The 6,171-nt window shown below is 40.1% G+C and overlaps 1 long non-coding RNA gene across 2 annotated transcripts; it reads left to right on the forward strand.

Annotated features, from left to right (window-relative positions):
• The first annotated feature begins 1,181 nt into the window (after positions 1–1,181).
• On the forward strand, positions 1,182–5,712 carry LOC119698228. Of its 2 annotated transcripts, none has more exons than XR_005256090.1 (2): positions 1,182–1,479; positions 3,542–5,712. It is a non-coding gene; the product is annotated as an uncharacterized LOC119698228 (long non-coding RNA). The 2 variants fall into 2 exon arrangements; XR_005256091.1 differs by having other exon boundaries at positions 1,182–1,378.
• Positions 5,713–6,171: the final 459 nt, after the last annotated feature.

Here is a 6,171-nt window from a genome sequence, read left to right on the forward strand (position 1 = left end):
CACAATTTTTGAAAATTTGGAACAGCTGACAATATTTCTGTCCTTTTAAGGTGCTGCTATTTAATGCAGATGGTACTCTGAGGATAGTTTCTCTGGCAAAGGAGAGTTTTTAAAATGCACAGCTCATCTTTTCGAGTGCTTGGCACAATGGGGCTGTGAGCCTTCGCTGAGAATTTCAGGCACAACCACAGTAAAAATAATAAATAAATGAGGCATCTCATTCTATCCAGAGATGCTGTATGGAACTGCTGTTAAAATACACATTTGCAAATAAAAGCAGCCTAAATTTAACTATGACTCAATTACACTAAATCTGACCCATTTTTGTTCTGTGTTTCAATTTAACACTTATTTACATTCTTAGACTTGGCGCTGTCAGAAGAGAAAGGAGGGGGAGCAGGCATTTTCATCCTCAGAATTGCTATAAAAAAATGGTGATTAGGAAAACACAGCTATAGTCAGCCTGAAGCTGGGTAGCTCATTTGAACCCACTATAAAAGAAAAGATCATTTTCTCATCCTATTAAAACCAAGTTAGCAACGGCTGCGTAGGCGGCAGGAGATCAGAAATGAACGTCCAACTTGGAGTTCGTACAACTGGGGTCGGGTCCAAAGCAAACTGCCTGATTAGCGAAACAATTTGTTTTTTACAATGACAGCAAATAGGTAAATCTTGTGAGCATCAGGAAATCCTGGAGGATTTTGAGTGGGAGCACTGACTAGTTTGCAAGTTGCACTTTGATTAGAAGGCGTAGTTGCCTCTGGTTTTCGTGCTCATGTTGCAGGGACATAAACAAGAGGGACTCAATTTGCTAGGGGCATTTATTTCTCTGTCTCTTCTCCTCTCTCTCTCTCTCTCTCTTGTTTTTACAATCTATGTGTAATGACTAATTGGCTGTGTTTTCCCAACTATTTTATGTTTCTCTTGCCCTGGTTACAACGCGTACTAAAGCAGTATATCCACAGGGACCTATAGACAGCCAACACTGCCAAATGATATGCAGCATTCCCCTTTCTCTGTAAGTGTAAAACATTTACAAGTAAATTTACAAATGCATTAAGAACATTTCCTCAGTTGACTGTTAGTGTTTATTTCTTCCCCTTCTCCTCGCGGGAGCAGACACCTTCCAGCCCCCCAACTTTCACACACTGCTCTCCCGTTATTTGCCTGCTTCCCTCCCTGTCGCCCCTCTCCCTCCTCTCCCTCCTCCTCCTCCTCCTCCTCCTCCTTTTCCAGTTCAGCGGCGCAAATTTCTGTTTGTGCCAGTGGGGCGGCCTGGCGAGACCGCAATTGCTCTACCCCACAGATTGACGAGCCCTCAGATGCCGATTTACTGTACATGGCAGCCACGCTGGAGCCGCGGCACATCTGGAGTGGAGTAAGCTTACTCAGAAACAGGGGCCAGCTCCAGCCGGAGCCAGCGGGGCCGAGCGCGGCGCTGAAAGGCAGCCCTCCTGCCTCCCCTTCCCTCCTCCCCGGGTACATTTCCTAATGTAAACAGAGGCCAGGGGGGAAGGACACAGTAACTCTTTGCTGCGTGTTTGTCATTTCATGTTCTTTATCTGCTTGAGGTCAAACTGGAGCTCTGGAAAAACAGAAGCTTTGCTTTCATTCTAAATAGCTGAAAGCCAGTGCTGCTGAAGGGAAAAAAAAATTAAAAAAAAAAAGAGAGAGAGAAAGAAAAAGAAAGAATTTGCGAATTTGCTTTTGTGTTTATTTGTTCCACTTTATGGTAATTTGGGGGATAATTTCATTATCTGCAGCCAAATTGAAAACAAGCTGTTGTCTATGCTAATGATACCAGTGTATTATTTTATGTGCAGTAGGCATGGAGCCCTTTAAGCCATGAGTGTATTTCTGCTTACAGCTGTACTACTTTAACTTCTTTTTTTTTCATAGTTGCAAAATGGGACTTTCCTTTTATTATCTTGAAACAAAAAAGATTAGCCATGGCTGCTTTGTTTTACAAAATGGTGAATACCTTTCACCACCCGGTGCCAACCTGCTGTCCCACAAATGCATTCTGCGAAGAACATTACTGCAGAACAAAAAGTGTACTTGTTCTGGGGCAGATATGCTGATTTTATAGTCCAGTTTGCTGGACTGCTGAATTTTAATATCTACATTTAAAGAAGTGGGAGAGATTTTTGAGGCATTTACTGACTGTCAGCAATCTGGAAGAGAACTCTGATTCTTTACAAGTTTCATATAATTTTTATTTCTTCTTTCTAACAGCAAAATGATAAAGTTTATAGGTTAGTTGTTCAAACAATATTAAATCATAAACAGAATCACAGAACCAGGTAGGCTGGAAAAGACCTTTGAGATCATTGAGCCCAACACATGACAATGCAAATATGCAATTTTAAATGGCTTTTCCCACTCAGTATTCCTTGCAACTCAGTGGGTTTTGCAGCTAATAGAAAACAAAGCTTGGAAAACACTGCTGATAACATACTGATGCTGATGTTGATTTAACTGTCTTTATACTAAAAATCTGATTCAGATGAGAGCAATGGTATGAAGACTAGTGAAAAATCTTGCTCAGTAAATGTATGAATAAATAAATATGCAGGTCAGACCCCTAAACCATTTTTGTCTATAGGAGTAGAAAGTCTTTGACTGCCACATGGTTTTCCAGGGATTTTGGTTCATTGCTGCCTCTCAGTTCACAGGCCATGCTCAGTATTTTGGCCTTCTTGTGAAAAAAATTCCAGATAAGTGGGTTGCTTCCTTGACTCTCAGTGAAGGCAAACCTGTCTGTCTATCACATAGGAAAACATGGGCTGGGCAGCAAGTGGGGCTGGACCACGGTTTTTGTACCATGGTGTCGTTTGTCCCAGCTAGATGGTGACGGAAAGTGACAGTCCCCTCTCAAGCTCTGCTGATTCCCAGCTGCCAGGGAGGCGCAGCGCAAAACAAAAGACAGCAGCACAGATCCTGGGATAACTTTATTTGATGGTAACATTTTCCCTTCAGCGTCCCAGGACCGCGAGCTCCGGGCAGACAAAGCTTATAAAGAAGGGGAGGGCTGAGGGGAGGATACAATGTTCAACTAATCAGGAGAACTAGAGATAAAATACAAGGCGGGCATTCAAAGATCAACCAATGAAGAATCCCAAGGGAAAAGAACAGTTTCAGTGAACTAATGAAGTTTAAAGAAATACAAAACTGACAGGGAAGTTTCTCGAGAGAAGGCAGGTTTTAGGGAGAGATGGGCATTTCATGAAAGGAAGAGTAAAGAAAGTTCTGGGAAAAGGGGCAGAGACCAAAAGACAGCACAAGAAAATTACAAATCAAACAATAATCACACTAATAAAACAAAAACCACACCACAACACCATGGTAGTGCAAAATTTCAGCAGGGCCTTACCCACTCCCCCACAGTGCTCTTCCAAATGCTGTTGTATGTTCTGGGTAGGTATACCATAACACTTACACAAAAAATAGCAATGTAGGTTTCATGTTTCTTTATTATGGTTTTAGTTGATTTTACCAATTCTGTCACAACTGTGTTTTCTCTTATGTCATAATGTTGCAGATCCCAGTAGGAAAGGGCCAAAATTCCCTGTGAAACATCTTGCCCAGGCCTCAGCCTTCTCACCAGGGGAAGCGTTACCTGCTTATGGCTGCTTAGAAACCACTCAAGGTGAAATTCCGTAAGGAGGGGACTCTGCATGGGAGAGGTGTTGGTCAGCATGGAAAGACTGAATTGCACATCTCCAAGATCCAGAACGACCTTTCTGTGCCTGAAGTCAGGAGCAGCATCATGGGTCCAGGGGGAAATGCAGGCATGGCCCACCATTTTCCATAATCTAGGTGACTACTGAGATGGATAAAATGGTTTCTTTGTAGTGAAATGATATATTTGGAAAAAAACTCCATGTCTACACAGAAAGGCTGATGGAACCAGTCTCCAAAGCAAAACTGTTTGGCAAACTTTGAGAGAGATCTTGGCAGTTGACTGAAAGCTAAAGTTTTTAAGGGACAGTTGGATTTTAACTGAGTTCTTCTAGAAGCCTGCAGGGCTCTGCTGGCAGACCATTGCTCAACCTTTTGACTGCCTGGGTGGAGGATTGATGGCCTATCATTGCAGGATGGCCCACCAAGTAGTCTACCTTTGAACTAAAGACCTCAGGCCTTCCAGGTTTCAAAACTGGGACAACACTTGTTTTGAAACATTTTTGATGTGTTTTGGTATTCATTGGAAATATTTTTATGAGTTACCAAATCCTGACCCCAAAAAGTGTTCCATAGGAGTTTTTTAAACAGCTCTATTCTAGTCTAAGTTTAATGACCCTGAGGGGAAAAAAAAGTTTCTCCATAAAGGAGAAATAAAACAATCCAGTGAATTAGTCTGAAGCAGTACTTCTCTGACCCTTACTTACTGGGCAAGCGTGCCTGTAATCCCACTGGTGTCCTTGGACATCCAGTTTGGTTGGGCTCAGTTACAGAGTTCTAGTCCTAATTTTAAACATGATATCTTGGTAGGAATTGTTTAAGTGTGTTTTTTTCCCCCCCATTTCTTTTAGCGCACAGTTGAAGTTGATTCAGCTCCCTGTTTTGCACTAATGCCAAAAGTGTCCATGAAGTCTTGAAATGAAATAATCTTGGTAGATGACTACGCATCCTACTGATTATGCTATTGTTATTATATTAATAGCATGCACTCCAACTGAAGCAATGTGCAGGTGCAAAACTCTCATTCAGCAGTACATAGCTCTTTCATCTGCCATTTCTTGCCAGTAGATTTCCTGCTTGTATGAATGTTTCTTGTGAAATTTCTGGAGAATAGCTGTTGGAGTTTTGCCAGTTGTAAGAAAACAAATGCACAAACAACCCACTTCCAAAACTCAACCAACTCCCCCTTCCTGAGTCATCTCTTTTTGAAATTACTAATTCATGATAGATATTCTGCATCTAACAAAAATTACCAATTATGACAAAATAAACAGTGTGGAATAATTTAAGAAAGGCAAAAGTAAAAACTCTCCTAGTTGTGCCAATAATGTAGCCTCAGTGTGCCTGTGTGTTGCCATTTAACGCAGTACACGTGGTTAGCTCGCTTTAAATATGTGCCCATGCCTGTCCTCAGTCATTCACTCTGTAACAATTCCTTAGAATCCTACCCATATATATTGAGTTCAAAAGACAATTGGTCTTTGCAAATAATAATCAAGTTTTAGAGAAACCTTAACTATGTGGGTTTTTTTTTAGGTAAGCAAGACTTAATCTGCACAGATGCTCAAACAGTAGTGAAATCTGTGGACTAGCATTCAGAAACTATATTTATTCCAGTAGGCTTCATGCTTCATGACCATCAGTCAGAAATGAAGGCAGAAGAGCACTTTGAGAATCGGATGGGATTTAAGGGTTTGAAAAATGTATCAGTAGGTGTTAGCCTGCAAAAACATATGTGTGTGGGAAGAGGGCAGTTGAACTAACCCAGGTATTAATACTGTATTTTAAAAGGCAATAGATCCCTTTAACATCTAAATAAACGGAGAAATCTGCCTAGAAGTAAAAAAAAGGAATTTCCAGTTTCAAGTGTGTTATATCCTTTCAACAGAATTATTTACAGTATATCTTTTCCATGTTTTTTACAAAATGTTATTGACATCTGAATGGTATTTCAGCATATTATGACAGATCTGAAAGTCAAACACCAATATTTGCAATATTTTTGACCCCAGAATAAACTGTAAAAAATTATCCTGTTGTACTTTCTTTGCCTGCTTTCAATGTTATGTCTTGTTAAAACAGTAGAGGATTCATTGAACTGAAGCCTGCCATTTGTTATTGGCATTTCTCAGAAGAGTAAGAACAGTCGTCAATTGCATATTTTTCCAACAAAAACATAAACTCAGTATATAAATGTTCAGATTATAATTCCACCCCCAGTATGTATGAATCCTAAAAATAAACCACAATAAATGTAAGACTAAGCAAAAATGAAGAACAGTGAAAGAAATGAAGTAGAGGAAAAAAGAGGAAAAAAAGAAATAGAACGAAAACTACAACAATAAAAATTGCAGGCGTTAAGTAATATAGTGGCTATGAAAAAATAGCATGTAAAGATGAAATTAAGAGACAGATAAAGGAAACTATCCACAAGATTGTTTCAAAAGCACAATTTATTATTACCTGGTGGGTGAAATTGTCATCACAGTC

This window comes from Motacilla alba, chromosome 2 (assembly GCF_015832195.1).
Source record: "Motacilla alba alba isolate MOTALB_02 chromosome 2, Motacilla_alba_V1.0_pri, whole genome shotgun sequence".
Classification (NCBI taxonomy): domain Eukaryota; kingdom Metazoa; phylum Chordata; class Aves; order Passeriformes; family Motacillidae; genus Motacilla; species Motacilla alba.